Source organism: Drosophila virilis, chromosome X (assembly GCF_030788295.1).
Source record: "Drosophila virilis strain 15010-1051.87 chromosome X, Dvir_AGI_RSII-ME, whole genome shotgun sequence".
NCBI classification, from domain to species: Eukaryota; Metazoa; Arthropoda; class Insecta; order Diptera; family Drosophilidae; genus Drosophila; species Drosophila virilis.
This window is the reverse complement of record NC_091543.1, coordinates 4,257,051-4,275,978: the sequence shown is the minus strand read 5'-3', so window position 1 is coordinate 4,275,978 and position 18,928 is coordinate 4,257,051. Positions and strand designations below refer to the sequence as shown.

At 42.1% G+C, this 18,928-nt stretch overlaps 1 protein-coding gene across 5 annotated transcripts in view; it reads right to left on the bottom strand.

Annotated features, from left to right (window-relative positions):
- kek5 (kekkon 5) overlaps nt 1-18,928 on the bottom strand; it is a 312,008-nt gene that overhangs the window by 14,515 nt on the left and 278,565 nt on the right. The window lies entirely within an intron of this gene.

Genomic DNA, 18,928 nt, shown 5'->3' with positions numbered 1-18,928 from the left:
GAGCTGAATCAATCAGCGGAACCTGAATTGAAACGGGCATCTAAGCCTGAAAGTGAACCAGAACCTAATTGTGAACCTGCAGGTGAACTAGAACGTGAAGATCAATGTGAACTAGAAGGTGAACTGGAACGTGAACCTGACCATGAAGCCGAACCGAAACGTGAATCTGAACCTGATCGTGAACCAGAACCTAAGCCAAAACCTGAACATGAACCAAAACATATATTACAAAAAAATAACAAGTAAGAGGTTATAGTCGGGAGCTCCCGACTAGGGGATACCCTGAACCCTCTTCTTCCAACATCAAATGCATATATATATTCTATTTTAGAAGCAACATATCATGTTTCGTGACCTAGCTCTTATTATTTACCAAAATTGCTCAAAAAACAGGATATCGATATCGATTTTTTTATCGATTGCTTGGGAACGGAGTAAGTTATCGATTATCGGAAAAAAACTCGATCTGCACGGGCACTAGGAGCACCTACATCTAAAATTTCAAGTCTCTAGCTCTTATAGATTCTGAGATCCTTGCGTTCATACGGACAGACGGACATGGCTAGATCGACTCGGCTATTGATGCTGATCAAAAATATATATAATTTAGATTTTCATTCTGTTTATGCAAATCGATAGAACTGATCCTTACGAGTCAAAATTGGTAAAAAAAATTCAAAAATCGGACATTATTTGACGGAAATATTCAAACAAATCATCAAAAAGGTTGCGTTTACGAACGAATCGGTTTTTCGTCAACAACATTTTTGAACCCATCGATGTTTAATTGGTTTGAATGCCAATTGATGGTAGGGATCCGTACGCATTCAAAAAGGTATAACATTTTAAAATCAGACATTATTTACCCGAGATATTAAAAAAATTATCGAAAAAGTTTCGATTTTCGCAAAAAAACGTGGTGATTTGGAACGACATATCTCCGCGCGGAGTTATGTCGTTTTGGAACGTCATATCTCCGCGCGGAGTTATGTCGTTTTGGAACGTCATATCTCCGCGCGGAGTTATGTCGTTTTGGAACGTCTATCTCCGCGCGGAGTTATGTCGTTTTGGAACGTCATATCTCCGCGCGGAGTTATGTCGTTTAGGAACGTCATATCTCCGCGCGGAGTTATGTCGTTTTGGAACGTCATATCTCCGCGCGGAGTTATGTCGTTTTGGAACGTCATATATCCGCGCGGAGTTGATTTTCGAGCCGAACTCGATTTTGAAGAAAAACGTGATGTAACCCCTTGCTTTTTTGTCGATTTGGGTCAAAATTTAGATTTTCATTCTGTTGATGCCAATCGATAGTACTGATCCTTACGAGTCCAAAATGGTATAAAATTCGAAAATCCGACTTTATTTGGCCGAGATATTTCCAAAAATCATGATAAAAGGTCGAATTTAGACACGAGTCGTTTTTGGGTCAACAAATTTTTTGAACCCATCGATTTTAAGTTTGTTTGAATGTCAATTAATAATAAGGATCCGTAAGAATACAAAAAGGTATAAAATATAAAAATCAGACAATGTTTACCCGAGATATTTCAAAAAAAATCATCAATAAAGTTTTGATTTCGAGTCGAAAGAAGGTTGACTTTATGAACGAATCGGTTTTTTGTCTACAACATTTTCCTTAACAAAACGATGTTTATTTGCCTTGAATGCCAATTGATGGTAGGGATCCGTACGCATTTAAAAATGTATAACATTTGAAAATCAGACATTATTTATCCGAGCTATTAAAAAAATCATCGAAAAAGTTTCGATTATCGCAAAAACCTCGACTTTGAGAAACAACGTGATGATTTTATGGAAGATCATATCGCTGGAGTTATGTCGTTTTGGAACGTCATATCTCCGCGCGGAGTTATGTCGTTTTGGAACGTCATATCTCCGCGCGGAGTTATGTCGTTTTGGAACGTCATATCTCCCCGCGGAGCTATTACCCGAGATATTAAAATAAATCATCGATTTTGAAATAAATGTGATGTAATCCCTTGTCATTTTGTCGATTTGGGTAAAAATGTTGAATTAGGCACTTATGATAAAAAAAGGAACTTAAATAGCATTACAGAAAAAAGTCACAATAACCATGCTGTTGAAATGCGAAGCAGACGCGCATGAATGTGTGTTTGTACATGTATACAGAAATTCTTAAAGATGCTCCCCCATTCAATTGCGCAGTTGCATATAACTTTGGTTTTCTTAAAATGATCTTTATGTAATTTTCTACAGTATATCTTTATGTATCATAGAATATTTATGTATACTGACAAAGTCAATTGTATTTAAATTTTGGCTTAAATTGGTTGGCAATAAAAGTTGGGTTATTAACTTGATTTATAGCTCTGGGTTGGTAGCGGAGAGGTGGCGATAGGTAGGTTCGTAACTCTAACCCTTATTATTTACCAAAATAGCCCAAAAAACAGGATATATAAAAACAAAGATACTAGAGAAAATTCAAATGGATTAAAGCAAAAGAATATTAAAGCAACCAGAATATTATGATGAAATGCAAATGTAAATCTTAATCTATATATAAATTAAATATATTTTCATGCAACTTTCAAGGCAGCTGTCGTCATTAAAATGTGGCGCAAATGATTTTGAGGCATGCACAAAGAATTTGACAAAGCGAGCGCTTAAACCAGTTGCGAATTATATATGAAATTTGCGCATCGCCCAAATAGATTTCTGGCTATCATGTCGCAACGGAAGCATTCAGCTGGCTTGAAGGTAAGCCAAAATTCAGGCCGGGACACGGCACAAAAGGGGTAAAACCCGCTTGAATTTCCATGCCGGAAATTTGAAAACTACAAAAGACCCTTCCTCTCACTCTTGCGCTCGCTCTCCCCGTCCCAACACTGTCTGCTCGAGAGTGTGGCAACTACGTCGTCTGCCAATCAGACAGCTAAGCAAGTCGTCAAAGTGCTTCGTGAGCATCTCCTTCAGCTTTAGCTTCAGCTTCGGCGCCAGCTATTGCTGCTGCACTTTTGCAATTCCAATCATTGCCACATCATGTTGCACCAATCATTGCCACGCCACTTCGCCCCCCTCCGTGCCCCGTCCTCCACTTGCTTCACTCAGCCAACAATAACCGTTGGCCGTGTTTTGACAACTTGTTTCCAACTGGTTGCCACTTCTGGTGGCAACTTCTGGTGGCAGCTCGTTGTACGGGAATTGTTTATCTGGCCTGCTTCTAATCAAATATTCAATTTCTTGTGTTGCCAGCTGCCAGTTGCCAGAGTTGCCATCGCAACACGCCCCATTTCAATTTATTCTCTGGCAACTCTGGCAGCGTAATCGAAGCGCAATAAGCAGAAACAAGTTACGCCTGGGAGATGCACCGCAACCAAACAGAACTGTTGGATACGCAGGGATACCCTGTAATAAGTAAATAAATATGCTTCCTTAAATGTGCTCAAGTCAAGGGTATGTCCCAGTCCATCAGGCTAGCAAATAGACTCCTAATTTGGCAAATCAAAAGACTTTAAGATATACTTAGAGGAAACAGAAATATACGCCACGTCTGGCATAGCCCATTGGCCAAACGCTTACAGGGTATACTGCAACAGGCGCCGACAAAAACTTTCGCTTTCGCAAAGATTTTGTTCAGCCCTAGCCCAGAACACAAACTCAGGCATCAGGCTAGGGGTTCGGACAATGCTATCGACGGGGAGGGTGCAAATCGTAGGGCACAGAGGGGCTGGGGGGGCTGGGGGGGCTAGTTGGAGATTGCTTGCAGTGGGTTAATAGGATTTGTAGTTTGGTGGTTTTTGCTGGAGCTGAAACTTATTTTTGCGCAAATTTCATTTGAGCCAAGTTCGCGCCCTCTTGCAGCGTCCAGAGGCAAGGATCAGCTTCTGATGATGATGATGATGATAGTGATGATGATAAAGATGATGATGATGATAAAGATGAGGCTGCAAGGCTCGGTGCGGGCTGATAAGGTGACAACCTGCTTGGCCGGGGCAAACTTTGAATTTAATTTGGCGCTTGTCTAGACAACCTGCGAGCTGCGAGCTGCGAGTTTGCTTTATGCTTTTAGCTCGGCTACGTGGCTCGAGTTGATTGGAAATGTGTCCAGGTCCAGGCCAGGTTCAGGTTCAGGTTGATGCCGCCAGCGGCTGGTGCTGTCATTGATTGCTGTCATTTATGTTGCCAGTCGGCGTAAAGGACACGTCCCCAGAGGAATGCCACAAAAGCTGAGGCCAGCGACCACTTTGTTGCACAATATTGTCTTGATTGTTTTTCCATTTTCAGAGGTCCGGCAACGCCCACAGATATGCGCCCAAATGGAAGAAAAGGCTAAGCCAAATGAAGTGCACAAATTGAATACCAAGTATGAACCGCATTAACATTACTATGCTGCTATTACATTATGCTAACAGTACCCTAACAGAGCCTGTTAATGTTAACATTTAGCTACTGTTTAAAGTCTTTAACATAGCCTGACTATATTAAGATAAGGCTACTGTGTAAGATCGAAATGTTTGTAAATAAAGTGAAATTCACTTAATATTTCCTGTTAGTATTAATAATTTAGGCACACTTTAAAGATAGCGATTTGTTGGTAATCGAACTTATATAGAAAACAGCCAGCTTTACATAAAAGGCTTAACATATGTTAAGTTTCAGTACAGGAATGCGAGGCACAGTCTATTAGTATATGGCTGCTGTAAAAACTAATTGAAACGAGACGAGCTGATTAAATTAAAAGACATTAATGCAGATCGCAACTGTTAACAATAACAGAGCACACAAAGTTGCTGACCTAAGCATTTTTTGTGGTCAAGCTTAAACATATGTAAACTCGCTTAACAGAACTGAAAGCCACATAACAGAGTGAAAATATGTTATTAATAACATGGTTAGAATACAGTTAGCAGCTGTTAGGCGCATAGAGATAGCAAGAGAACGCTGTTGTTTGAACGTTCCAAGCGAGTTGCTTTTAGCAGCTGTTAAATGCATGTTAAGCAACATTTAAAGCAGCAATAATAGGCTTTAAGCCAAGCTCGGCCTTAACTGGGTTTATCCAACGGATGCCACTTTGGCTACTGTCTTTCGCCTCGAACATATTTAAATGAGCCTGTGGAAACGCAGCAGGTATATTATATATATGCATGTTATATGTCTATAAATATATAATTTGTGGTCAGGTAGCTTCAACTGGGAAGTTGTCCGTGGCAGCTGCTTCAAATTGATTGATTGATGGATCTGACTGGATGCGGGCTGAGTTGCCGGAGCACGCCAAAACTCCCGGCCGCAGCTTTATCTTTATCTTTGGCATTACGCTTAACTGCAGGCCACGCCCCTGCCCGCCCACTGTTCGAGTGGCTAACGTGTCAACGGGCATTTTGGTTTGGGCATCACGAAATTTATGATGTTGCATTTACTCGTGACCCCCTCCCTTGGCACGCCCCTGATGAGCTGGGCACACGCAATTGCGTTGCCATTTGGCGCAAATTTTTGCACGCATTTTGCTTGCCCCGTCTGCTTCTTTATCATCCCATTTTTTTGCTCGCTGTAATACAGTTTAATTTGAGGCACAGCCCTGCGGCCTTTATGGCGTATACTTAATATTGCGCATACGTCATGTGCGCCCTAAGAGAAGTTGCGCGACGCGGCGCGGCGCGGCGGGGCGGACTCAGGCAACATGTCATGACATGCGCTTAATATGCATAATAATAAAAACTGTTGAAAGTGATGGAGCACTGCCACCCCCTCCATACACTCCCCTCCCCCTGCCCAGACGCATATGAAAGTTGATCAGTTTGCGTTGAAGCCGCGCACGTAGCACATGAATATATCGGAATCGTTCTATCGCCCCGTCGTGCCTTTGTGGCAAAAAAAAAAAAAAAAGAAAAAAAAAAGAAACACAGAGAGAAAAGTTCATCAATCATATCATATTGGAAATGGACAGCATAATTTCACATGCCACATGCCGCAACACATATGCGGCCACGCCCACCAATACGCATTGATGATGACCACAGTAAAGCAGCAACAGCAACAGCAGCAACCGCCGCGGCCTATGAATTTATTTATTAATCATTCCCCCCTTCGCCCTCTCTCTCTCTCTCTCTATCTCTCTCTTTCGCAGCCAATTTTTATGATATATAAGGGACTGTTGGCCTGGCCCGCGCGCTCGTGCCACAAATCGAATGGCTGCACGTTCGCTAAGTGCTTGGCATTATATGAGAGCACGCGAAATAAAATTAATAAATTTCGCTGTCATTTTCCATAATTTTCTACGCGACATGTTAATCGCGTTTGTTTGCCTGTTAATCAAACGAGGCGAGGGGCTCTGAGAGGGGCGGGGCAGTTGACATAACAAATGCGAAATGTTGCAGTCGGAATAAAGAATCCATCTCCCTCCCTACCTCCTCTCTCACCTGCTTTATTTCTCTCGAACGCCTACTCGCCTGAGCGCGCATTTCAATTCAGTTATGCCTCTTTGTGCGTCATTCTTAAACGTTTTAAGAGCAGAAAACACTTCTATGCTATTGCTTAAATGCTCTGCCTGTCGAGACAGTTGACAGAGAGCAAAAGGAGAGATAAAGAGAAATAAGAGGGAAGAATAGGATACAGAAGAACAGCGAGCGAAAGACAGAGAGAGAGAGAAAGATAGAGAAAGAGAGCGAAAGAGAGAGAGATCGCTTAAGATATAGATAGAAGAGGGGACAGGCAGAACGAGAGGGAGAGGGCGAGGGAAAGAGAGCAAGAACGAAGCTGAGTTGACAGAAAGGGAGAGAGCAAGAGAAAGAGCTGATTTCCGGTTTCGCTTTGTGCGTTATCCTTAAGCGTTCCACTGGCAATCATTTTTAAATCTTTGCCTGAAATAGTATCGCAATGAACTCTTTTAGCGTACCCATAGCTATTAAATGGTTACACAAACGTCCTCGTATATATCTAGATGCTTTTATAAAAATTAGGACTCCAGCTCACAAGCTGCAAATTGTAACAAATTGTTGTCTACATTTGCAGTTTACTTTTTTTTCTTAGATTGTTTTTACACAACTCTGACATGCCACAAATTAGTCGAGTAGAGTCGAGTGAACAAGAGGGGAGGTAGTGAGAGTGGGGCAGAGTACAACTAATGGAATATGCAGGCATCTGCATTCACCTCAAGCTGTTGGCTGTACATATACAAAATTAGTGGGTCAGTTGTGTTTGCGGCTGGTTTTTGGGTTTGCCGCGATTTATCTTTGTATCTGTTAATTTCCGCACTTTGTTAGCGTGCGGCAAGCCGTAGCCGAAAAATGCATTCGTTTTTCATTTTCATTTTCAATTTCATTTTCATTAGAGTGCCGCAGAGATACAGAGAGAGAGAGAGAGAGAGAGAGAGCGACAGAGAAAGAGAGAGAGAGAGTGAGAGAGGTTGAGCAAGCCGCAAACAGGAAAATGGAACCAGCTGGCAAATGGAAGACGCCGCAAATTTTGTATGCCAAGCAAATTGATATTAATATCTGATTGCAACAAATTTGCTATTAAAATTTGTTTTCTGTTTTGCTGCTATTCATTTCACTACAAATTAAATTTTGCCTTTATAAATGCATTTCATTATACAAGCTGCTTGTTCTTAAAGTAAAGCGTTTTCTTTTACGGATACAAAATGCGGGATCAAACGAAAGTCTTCAGCATCAAGATCTTCACCGCGAGACTAAAGCGAGCTGAAATCGTTTATCAATCTTTTGGTTGCATATTCGAGTTACGTAAGACGTGGAGTTATGTAAGTAATTCAGTCATCGATGTACTTGGATCGGGCTAGTCCGGAAAGATATATTCAGATTTAAGAATTATTCACTTGGAATTAATTTAGATTTTCATTTTGTAAATTCTGTTTTGTGCGCTGTTCTTAAACGTTTCACCATTTCAACGTATCTCTTTCCGTGTCTTCTTTTCGCTCCTCTCCTCTCCTCTCCTCTCCTCTCCTCTCCTCTCCTCTCCTCTCCTCTCCTCTCCTCTCCTCTCCTCTCCTCTCCTCTCCTCTCCTCTCCTCTCCTCTCCTCTCCTCTCCTCTCCTCTCCTCTCCTCTCCTCTCCTCTCCTCTCCTCTCCTCTCCTCTCCTCTCCTCTCCTCTCCTCTCCTCTCCTCTCCTCTCCTCTCTACTCATCGCTCCGCTTCTGTTCTCTGCTACGACTTATTCTTAATGCACGCATAGAGAATGAATAACTTCTCCTCCCATCTCGACTCCTCCCTCCGCTTCTCTTCCCTACACTTTGATTCATTCTTAATGCTCGCATAGAGAAACCCCTCCCCTCCAGCACTTGGTTCCAGTTGTTTAAGCATCCATTCAAATAGATTGCAAACATAATGAGGAAACGTTTGAATGTCTAAATTCAATTGCAGTCGCATTCACAATGTTCCGGCTAAGTGCTCTATGGCCAAAAGTGGACAATACAATGGCTTGAGATATGTTTGTATATATATATATATATATATATATACATATCTGTAAAGCCGTGGCTATATCTATATTGCTGGGAGCATTATTTGTCTCGCTTTGTTTTCGCTTTGTCTGGCTTTGTCTTTTGTGCTATTTGTTTTGGGTTTTTAGTTTTCTTTCGACTCGGTGTTTGTTGGCGCCAATAAACAATTCAATTGAAATTTTCCACGTCTGCGGCTCTCTTGAAAGACTTTTGCGTGAAATTAAGACAGCATTTAACGCCTCGTCTGCCAATGGGCGTGGCACGCGAATGCCTTTGTTGTCTAAGCCAGACTAAGCTGGGGGCCGAGCAGTTGCCAGTTGCGCGCGACTTACAACAGCTACACATCCCCCCCTCTACTAATTCCCACCCACCCTAAACGAACTGCTGCCAGAGTTGCCAGCTAACATTTGGTTGCTGCCACCCAGTTTGGAGCATTGTGTGGCATCCACAATTACTGCATAACTGCAACTGCAACGCCGGAGAGCTCTATTAATACCCGCACCAGCTCGTTGTAATCAAATGCAATGTCTCTATACCCTGTATTTTGTGCCTGAATGGGTAGCTTGAAATCGAAATATTCTAGAGACGAGTCGCGCAAGTTTTGCTCGTGTTGTGCAGGTTCAAAGCTTGGAATAATTGTATTAATAATATTGTATTATGATTGGAAAAGTGTATTCAATTTGGTTTGTATGCGCAGTGTATATACCCTGGCTTAGGGTATAGCCCAGCCGGAAGTTCTGGCATTTTGACTAGGGGGGGGGGGGGGGTGGGTTTCTGGGAATATTGTGTGCGGCTTGCTTTCTGTGCCGCTTTTGTGAGCCGCACATCAAAGAGGAAGCTGCCTGCCAACCGAGGCATCATATATACTCTATACTAAATATATATGTATGTGTGCTAGTTACATAGGCTTATGCGTCGCAGGCCCCTCCCCGAGCGGCTGTAAAAAAGAAGTGCTTAGAAAAATGGCAATTTACTTTTGTTTTACAGAAATAGCTTTGCAAGGGCTACGCAAGCAAAGGATATGCCCCATTCCCAGAAAAAAAAAAAAAACTATAAAAAGTAGAACTAAAATTTTATGCCACAAAAATTATTGTCTCGAGATTTGAGTACACGAAAAAAAAAAAAGGCAAGCAGAGTCGAGTAAAAGGGTTGAGCTGTGTATAGGGTGGAGGGGGGGGGGTGGGGAAGCCATGCCCAGATCTAGGCAGACTGCGTGGCGCAGCCCCAAAAATGCAAAGCACGCAGCGAAGCGTAACTGGAGCTCGCCCTGGCTAAAAGCAGACATGGCCCAAGTCCGGGCAGCCACAGCCTTCACTCCATCCCTTAACCCATCCTCAACTCTCACCCCGTCGATTGAGTACGAACCAGAAACCGTTGAAGCAATTTATGAACCAGGCGCCGCTTGCTCGGCTTGGGTCACGGTGCGGAGCAGGCTGCTTGGCAGCCGGCCAAAAAGATTGTAATTGTCGTGCGCTATTTAAAACGTTTCATCAAAACAATTTCGCTTAATCACTTAAATAACTTGGGCGAGACGCCGTAGCCATGGCCACAGACTCTCGGGTCACAAGTCTCGGGTCTTGGGTCTTCCGATATTCGATGAGTGCATTGACCGGGCCAGACAATCGGACGGACGAAGGGCAGAAGGGACGGACTGGCCAAACTGATTCACCTTTGGTTTGCTCTCATACGCATCCCTGTTCGGGCGCCAGCTCTTAGCCGCAAAACTGGCGCCCGAGCAGGGATGCGTAAGAGACCAAAAAGAAGGCTGACCAGCCGGGCAGCTGGGGCAGCTGGATGCATCTTCCGAGCAGGGCCGAAGCCGTAAAAAGGTTTGAGCTCTTGGCAGCTGCAGCATCTCCTCCAAGTGAAACCCAATTCCAGGGAAGCGAAACCTGGCTAAACGGCAATGGGTTTGCCCTAAGGCGAGCTTTTGGGTGCTCCACAGAAGGCACGCTACGGACACATTCCCGCTCGGGCGTCAGGCGGAAAGCCACAAAAACGTTGAATTCCCTACCAACAAAAATGAAGAAGAAGAAGGTGAGCAATTTAGACGCTTTTGCGGCTTAGTCGGTTTGTGGCGCCCGACCAGGGATGCGTGCAAAGCCGAAATAATAGAAAAGTTAGGCAGCCGAATAGCTGGATACCCTACAGTAAGCCGAGTAGCTGAAAAGTTGTGTATAATGCAAGCACATTCCTGGCATAGAAATCAAAAGTAATAAAAAAGCTAAGTAGCCGAACAGCTGGATGCCCTACAGTAAGATGAGCAGCTGGAATCCGCTGTAAGCAGGCACATAAAATGGCGGGATGGAAAAACGAAATACTCGAGAAAGTAAAGCAGCTGAACAGCTGGATACCCTACCACACAGCTGCAATGCTGTAAGCACATTCCTGGCTAGCACTAAGATGGCGTCCGAGCAGGGATACCCTACAGTAAGTTGAGCAGCAGGACAGCTGTGTATGCTACAAGCACATTGCTGGCGCACGAGCCGGTGTGTGAGAAGTCAAAGTAATTCAAAAATTAAGTAGCTGAACAGCTGAATACCCTACAGTTAGATGAGTAGCTTGAATCTGTTGTAAGCAGGGACACAAAGATGGCGTCCGAGCAGGGATGCACGAAATTAAAGATATATATACATATATAATAACAGCTGGATACCCTACAGTACAGTAAGCTAAGCAGCAGGACAGTTGTGTATGCTGCGAAGTGCGAGCCGGGGACAAAGATGGCGTCCGAGCTGGAACGGACTCGTATTACTACACAGCCGGGGGCAATGCGTAACGGTGGCCGTAACGGTAACTTCAACGCCCTCGAGTGCAGTTAAGATAAACAAGCCGAAGCAGTCTGGACCAGGGACGAGGACATCCTGTTGCTTCTTCAGACGCCATTTTTTATTTTATATTTTTTCTTCTACAGGCTCGTTTTTTTTCTTGGTTTTTGTTTTTTTTTTTTTTACTGTTGTACTTTTAATTTATTTTTGTCCCAGCAAAGTTTGATTGCGTTAGTTGTGGCGAGTCCCTGTATGTGTGTGTGTGTGTGAGTTTCACATTTTCCACACTACATTCCTGAGTTGCTGTTGTTGGATCTCACATTTGACTGCAGGACGAGACGGCCGTTGAAAATGTTTTTAATTTATTTGATAGAATTTTTTCGATTAAAAACTGTTGCCTGGACAACATAAGCAGCAAGAAATTGTTTGTTTTTGTTTTGGTTCGAGTTCGAGCTCGTTTTCCTTCCCTTCACAACCTCCTCGTCACTTTTTATGGCCCCGCAGACAATGGCAACGGGCAGGAGGCAGCGGGCGCCAGGACAGATTGCATGGCGTATTTTTAGATCCCATTATGATGGATAGAGTCAGTTGCCTGGCATTAACAGGCATTGAGCGGGTCAAGTTGTTTTTCCTCTGGCATTTGAAGCGTCTGCTTTCCATCCATTTACCGCCCGTGGCGGTGGATTTCAAATGGCTGACTATTTATTGATTCATCTGGTTTGTGCCGTGAATTACAGTCGTATGCGAATTAGGCCTTTAATCACATTGCTCAAGACTTGCCCTGGCATTGCTAAATCTATTTCGGATGGTGTAATGGCAAAAGCTAACCTCAAATAAACGAAAATAATAGCTGCAATTGTTATCAAGTAAATCAGGAAAAGGAACTCCGCGCTTAAATTTGGCCAAAACTGGGCACCTGAGACTCGAACTCGGCGAACACTTGCGAATGAGTAAGAAATGTAATTCATAGAATTTCACACACGCGGACGCAAACTCTTCATGTAACTCTGTAATTTACTGGTAAGTGCACTTTGCACAGAGCCGAAAGTACTTGACAATGCGGCACAGAGTTGGCCCCCAAAGAGTTTTCCTGGCAAATTTATGTGCATATGCATTAACATCTGGCAGGGCGGACAGAGGCGGCAGAAGCAGCAGACGTAGTCTTTGCCAGCAAAACTTAGCAAATGAATTGAGAGCGGGCAGGGCGGGGGCTGCAGAGAAAGTGTGCGAGGAGACTCGCATGCCAAAAAAAAAAGAAGAAAAAACAAAAGTATATTGAAAACACAGCAAAAACTGGCGCCAAAAATTAACAGGCAAAAAATAACTCCACTCGACGGCACGCCGAAGTTCAAATACTCTTTCAGATATTGAACGAATTTGTATTAATTTTTCAATTTGTATATTATAAATACTCTGTAATTTTCTTATTTATCAATTTCATTATTTATGTATTTACTTTTTTATTATTGATTTATTTTCATATTATTTTCTTTATTTTATGATCTATTTTTTTACTCTTTTTAAATTTTTATACAAATTTTTATATTTATTTGTTTTTTATTGGCAATCAGTTTCCGATCGATGGGAATCAAAAATAAAAATACTATTATTTCAACTTTTGAGTTTTAGAACATTTGTTACAAATTTGCTGATAAATTTCGGGTACTCTGCCGCTGGCAGGGTATTCAAGTGAGAACCTGAACTAAGCCAAACAAATGGCAAACAAAACGTGAAGCGCTTCCAGAAAAAGTTGCCTGGCCCCGAGTATAACGAATGTGGCAGGCACTACAAAAACTTCTCTTGCTAAAGCAGCTATCCAAAAATTTAACCCCCCCCCCTTTCTTTGTAATACCCCCTCCCTCTTTGGGGGGCTGTAGTTAAACAGAGGCCAGGCTAGTTAGAAAACAGTTTGAGAGGCAGTTGGAAAAGTTCATTTGGCAAACATCGTGGCCCGAAGCCGTACAAAAGCTAAAGCTTCAAACAATGTGACTGCATTTGCTTCCGCTTCTCTCTCTCTCTCTCTCTCTCTCTCTCTTCTCTTACTCCTGTCTCTTCTCTCTCTTTTCTGTTGTTTGCTGTCGTTGTAGTTGATGTGCCCAACTCCTTTGACAGCCCAGGAAATATATGACTTTGGTTAGCCTGTGGCCTCGCAGCTCTAACAGTGGCTGCGGTAAAGCAGCTAACAGAAGGGTTTTTCATGGGGGAAAGTGGACTCTTCTCCGCCCCCTTCCCCTCTGGGGGCTAGTGTAGGCGATGCTGTTTTCGACTGTCATAGGCCATAATGGAATAGACTCGTTTATAACTGGGCAAGTGCCACGAATATTAAAAAAACAAATTTATTTAGCGCTGGCTGCGTGAGTGCAGACTCGTGTCACGAGCCTGGAATTAAACCAGTTTGAGCCCGGGCGAGTTTTTAAAGTTTTGAGCATGTTTAGCCATCAGTTTGCCAGCTCTTTTCGTGCTCACAAGGATTGACATCAAATGGAATAACTAACATAGGGATGAGCGCGTGAGTGATTGCGCCGTGTCACGCAGTTAATAGTGCAGCTTAAAGACTTTGTGCTTAAAGACTTGGCTTGTCATTTTCAAAGATACATTTTTCTGTTTTTTTTTTTTTTTTACAAAAAGTGTTTGGACTCATGCTTTTATTAGAGATGGTTCGTGAGTATTAGATGAACGTGACACGATGTGCACGAATTTACGATATTTACGCCTATTTTCTTCTATTCTTCCGACTTTTATATATTTATATTTTATGCGGACAAGCGATGTGCACAGCTGCAATAAATGGACTCACGCTGTCAGCTTTTCGTTGCATCTCTGACATGCGAGCAGAGGGCACTCGAGTGTAAAATACAGCGAGGCGCGCGCCTCGTAAATATCCTTGGCAAGTGGCAAGTGGCAAGGCATAAATTCAATGCGTCAAGTGGATGCAACTCGAGAGACGCTACGCTTTGCAGCCGGCGTCAAGTTTTGGGCCACAGATTGACAATGACAAGCGATGCAATTAGTTGTCGGATACCCTCACTTCTCCAACGACCAATGACCGATGACTCATGACCAATGACCAATGACCGATGACCAACGCGACTCACGACCAAATGACCAGATAACATTGTGGCCTGAGCATTGAGCTTTGGGCGTTGACAGCGTAATTGTCCAACTTACAACAGTAGACATAGTTCTGTCTATGCCTTGTGCGCATACCCTGCATGAATTATGCATGCATTGATTCCTCGGTGTCAAGCAACTAGAAGGGCTAGTGTTGGAAAATGGTATGGTATGCATGTGCCTGGACATATGTCAAACACAGCTAGTTTAAGTTTCTTTGACATTTCAATCCTTTTCGTAAGATTAACTTAATCATAAAATTCATTGCTTTTACAGGCATATACTCAAGCACATCCTCATCTATCTCAGGAACTGGAGCAGCTAGTGTTGAAAAATTTGGTATGCAGGCACATAAGAGTCTGGACAATAGAAACACCTGGAATTTTTAGTTTTTGGCTATTCCTCGAGTTTCTCGCATAAGAAATAAATGGGACCTTACTTTATATAATACCAAAATAGTATTTCGAAGAGTCGAAGCAACTGTTTAAGCATTTTCTGAGCTCTAGATTACTTAAGCTTTTACGGGGTAACTGCACGTCGAGCAGTTGGCAAAATGTGCCACGCGGCATGTGCACCTAACAGTTTGTCGAGTTGAAACAACGAGAGATCAGCGCACCGCCCAAATGTATCTATAGCTGTATCTGTATTTGTATCTGTATATCTACATATGTATCTGCGTATAGTCAACACACAATTTAAGTGGGCGACACATGGCCTGTGGGGGCGTGGCCGTGCGGCACCCAACAATGCTTAGGCTTTGTTTACACGCATCTCGTTTAATATGCATGAGATTCACGCAAGGGGCACCTGCCGACGCCGCCTGTCGACTGCACGTGCCCATAATGAGTTGGCGGCCCTGTTGAACAGCGCCTAAGGGAGCGGCTTGTGGCAAGTGAAAGAGAGAGAGAGAGAGAGAGAGTGGGAGCGAGAGAGAGAGAGAGAGGGGAAGCCACAGACCGTCAAATCGTTAACGGGCCCCAAAAGGCAATTCAATCAGCTGGAAAACGGGCAGCACTTCTTTTAATCGACTGAAGCTGTTGAAGTGCCAAGCTGGCGTTAGCCGAAAAGCGAAATGCCTCAAATATTTATGGATATTTGATGAAGTGAAGAAGTTGGCAAACAGTGCTCAGTGTTGTGTAACCGTCAAAAGAAAAAAAAATCAAACAAACCTTTTGCCAAATGTGAAGCATGTAAAATATTGTTTCCCAGGCTATTGGGGATACGCAGCTGGCTTTAGTAAAACAGTGTTGTGTAACTGTGAAAAAAAACCTAGCTGGGTAAAATAGAATAGAAATCAGTGCTGCATAACTCTCTCAAATGCACGTTGGTGTTGTGTAACTTATAGAAGTACACAAATACGTTAAAGTGAAATCAATGTTGTGTACCTTTCAAAAAATGTATGTTAGTGTTGTGTAATTTCACAAGAACACAAATGCATGCACAAATGTTAAACAGAAATCAGTGTTGTGCACTTTCCAACATAATTATTTGCAATTTTTAACGTAAGCAGCGTAAAAAAGTATTTTTCGATTGATTTAATATTAATAAAGCTTTAATGCATTAGGCAAATGATTTGACTGCAAGCTTTGAAGACAGTTAAAAGGGACATTTAATCAATGTGTCGTTATTTTAAAAGCAAATCGATTTGTCCAAGGCTGCTTTTGTCCATTAAGCACAGCCTAAAAAATAAAGTCTTGCACAACGAAAGCTTAAGGATCAACTGACGAGTCGAGCACTTTACAACACTAGCTCTGACCAGCTGGCAGTTCGAAGCTGTCAACTGGTGACATTTTGGACTAAAAATCACACGTTGACTTCAGGCAAATATCAAAGCTTAAATAAAGCTAAATTGTCATCAATTGATGTATGATGTATGTATTTGATATTCGTTTAAGGAATATAAACTAAAATTTTAAAAATTATAAATTCCTTAGAATTTTTCCCAGAAGAGCTGAGCAGCCGGTGAGAGGGGGTAGGGGGATGGCTGACGATTTTTCTATTTGTTCAATAAACATTTAAAATGTGATTTGCTGTGCATACAAAGAATTTCCTCAGAAACTATCGACTCTTATTATATGAAAAATACAAGCGAATGGATATAAATATGTACTCAGTGTGTGCACTGAGAGAAATTGGCATGAGTTTCGCTTGGAAGAGTTCACAAAATGTTCAGCCTATTCTATTCTGTAGTTATTTATCGGGAAATTTCCTATAGATCTTGCAAGACTTTAATCTGATAAATCTATTCTCCTATGCCATGCGCAGAACGAGTTTATCTTTTGCTTTCGATATCTTCCTTCCTTTTTCATATAATCGATATATATCGATTGATAGATATCTCATTGTGAGAGATACATGCATTAAATTTGCTGTCTTTATATATATGAAGGTGGACCTTGCGATTTGGTTGGCTGTGCAAATTATTGAGCTGTTTGTAAGAATCGGACTTTAAGCTACGACACATCATATCTAGAGCTACTCGCGATTACTTTAGTTATTATACTTTAGCTTGAGATGAGATTTCAAGCTAAAAGCGCGTATTTTCGTTCAGTGTATGCATATTGTTTAGAGTTATTTACATATTCACAATAGATATAAAGCAAATCGTTGTGGGGCGGGGCACAAAATGTTGCATTTCTTATGCATAAATATCAATAATAATGTGAAAGACTGAATTGAATGGCCGTCAGAGATGTGTTGCTCAGACTTGATTTGATTTGATTTGATTCAGAAAGGGGCGAAGCTTGATGAGGGGTGGGGGGGGGGGGGGGGGACTTGAGGTGAATGTTCTGCGGGTTTTTTATTAGTTTTTATTTTTGCCGTGAATGTGTTTTGCTCTTTGCAGAGAGCTCTTAATAACTTCAGTGGCCGCAGAATGCAGCTCATGACTGCACATAATGTGCGACACTCAAACAGGCACACACACTCGCACACATAAAAACATATATGCAGGGCACACAGTGCATGCGAAAAGTATGCAAATCGAGTGCAATTTGCATGCAAAGTGGCATCAAGAGAGCCGCGTCAAGCCAAACTGGAGCAGATCCACAGGCCTAGGCAGGGTGGGTGGGTGTAGACGGTTGTCGAAGTTGGTGTTGCCCCTGGTTTGGGGGCAGCTGCAAGTGGCTGTGGCAAGCGTGGCAGCTCATTAGGAATGCCACTAAGCAGCAGTCAGATTGTGTGTGCGTGTGCGTGTGTGTGTGCGCATACTTTGCCTAGGCACTGTGGTTAGTTTGCTCTTGCTCTCTGATTTGAAACACGTGTTTTTTTTCAATATTTTATACACTTACTCTAGCAGGGCATTACGCTTGGCTTACGCATTATGTGACTGACATTAAGGGGTGGGAATTTTCGGCTTGATATGATGAGATCTCTTAAGCTAGACTGTGCGAGCTCGGCTCTCGTTGTAGATAAAATGGTTAAAATTGATGCCAAGTTTTCTAAAAAGGTGAGTTTTACATTTTTGGCAAAACAAGACAAATCGGTTTGATATAAACATGTTCATAGCGCTGTGAAATTTGTTGTGCCAAACTTTTGTAAAACCCTGAATCTATTAAAAAGGGATAAAAGGAGTACAAATACATTAGTACATAAGGTACTTGATCATGTACATATATATAGCAGCATCAATAGCTGACTCAATCTCGTAGGATCTCACAGCCTATAGTAGTTCCTCCTAGTGCCAGCGCAGTACGAGTTACTTTTCCCTAATCGATAACTTGCCCCGTTTCCAAGCAATCGATAAGAATCGATATCGAAATCATCTATTTTGAGCAACTCTGTTTGGTTTCAATGATAATACTCTATAATACTATATCTGCAGATCAAGTATCTTTCATTTTATTACTTATTCCAATAACTAGAGCTTATATGAAATTTCTGTTTTAAAAGGTAATATAAATATTCGTTAGTGTATTTAAATTTCGTCATGCTGCAACTTCTACTCTTTGCTTTTATATCTAAGACAATACTTTTTGTTGAGACTGTTTTTGTCAGCTGTGGCTGTTGTTGTTGTTTCGACTTGTTGTTTTGATTTCTCCAAAACAAAAATGCAAAGAATTTGTGCTGCATTGCGGGGAATTCCTTCGAAGATGCCGCAACAAATGAACTTAAGATTTTACACATTTTAACAAAACAGGAAACATATATAAATTCGAATGTAGCTTGAACTCTGGTCCCATGATGGACATTTTAATTGCTTCACACTTCAATTTCGGAGCTACCAAGCGAATAACTGCAATGGAACAATTTGAAGAATTTTCTCTGGAAAATGCACTCTGGCAACAAATTCACCCTCCGCCGCCCCGGCCCAAAACACCTAAAATGCCACAAGATGATGTGTGAAGAAAAAAAAATAAACAAAGTCGAGAGACTTTTAACGAGCCCATGATGGACTTTTGTTGAGTGTTGAGTGCCGCCCTTTGAAGTTTACAAAATGTGTGTTGGAAAACCGCAAAAATGCTGGCAAAACAATTTTGAAATATTTCCAGCAAATGTAAAGAAGGCTGTCAAAAACGGACTTTGCAACACGTTCTGATTAGCTCACAGATGAAATGCCCTTAAAAGTCTAGGCATTAGGCAGTCCAAAGTGCTCCAAAGTGAAAAAGAGCTTAA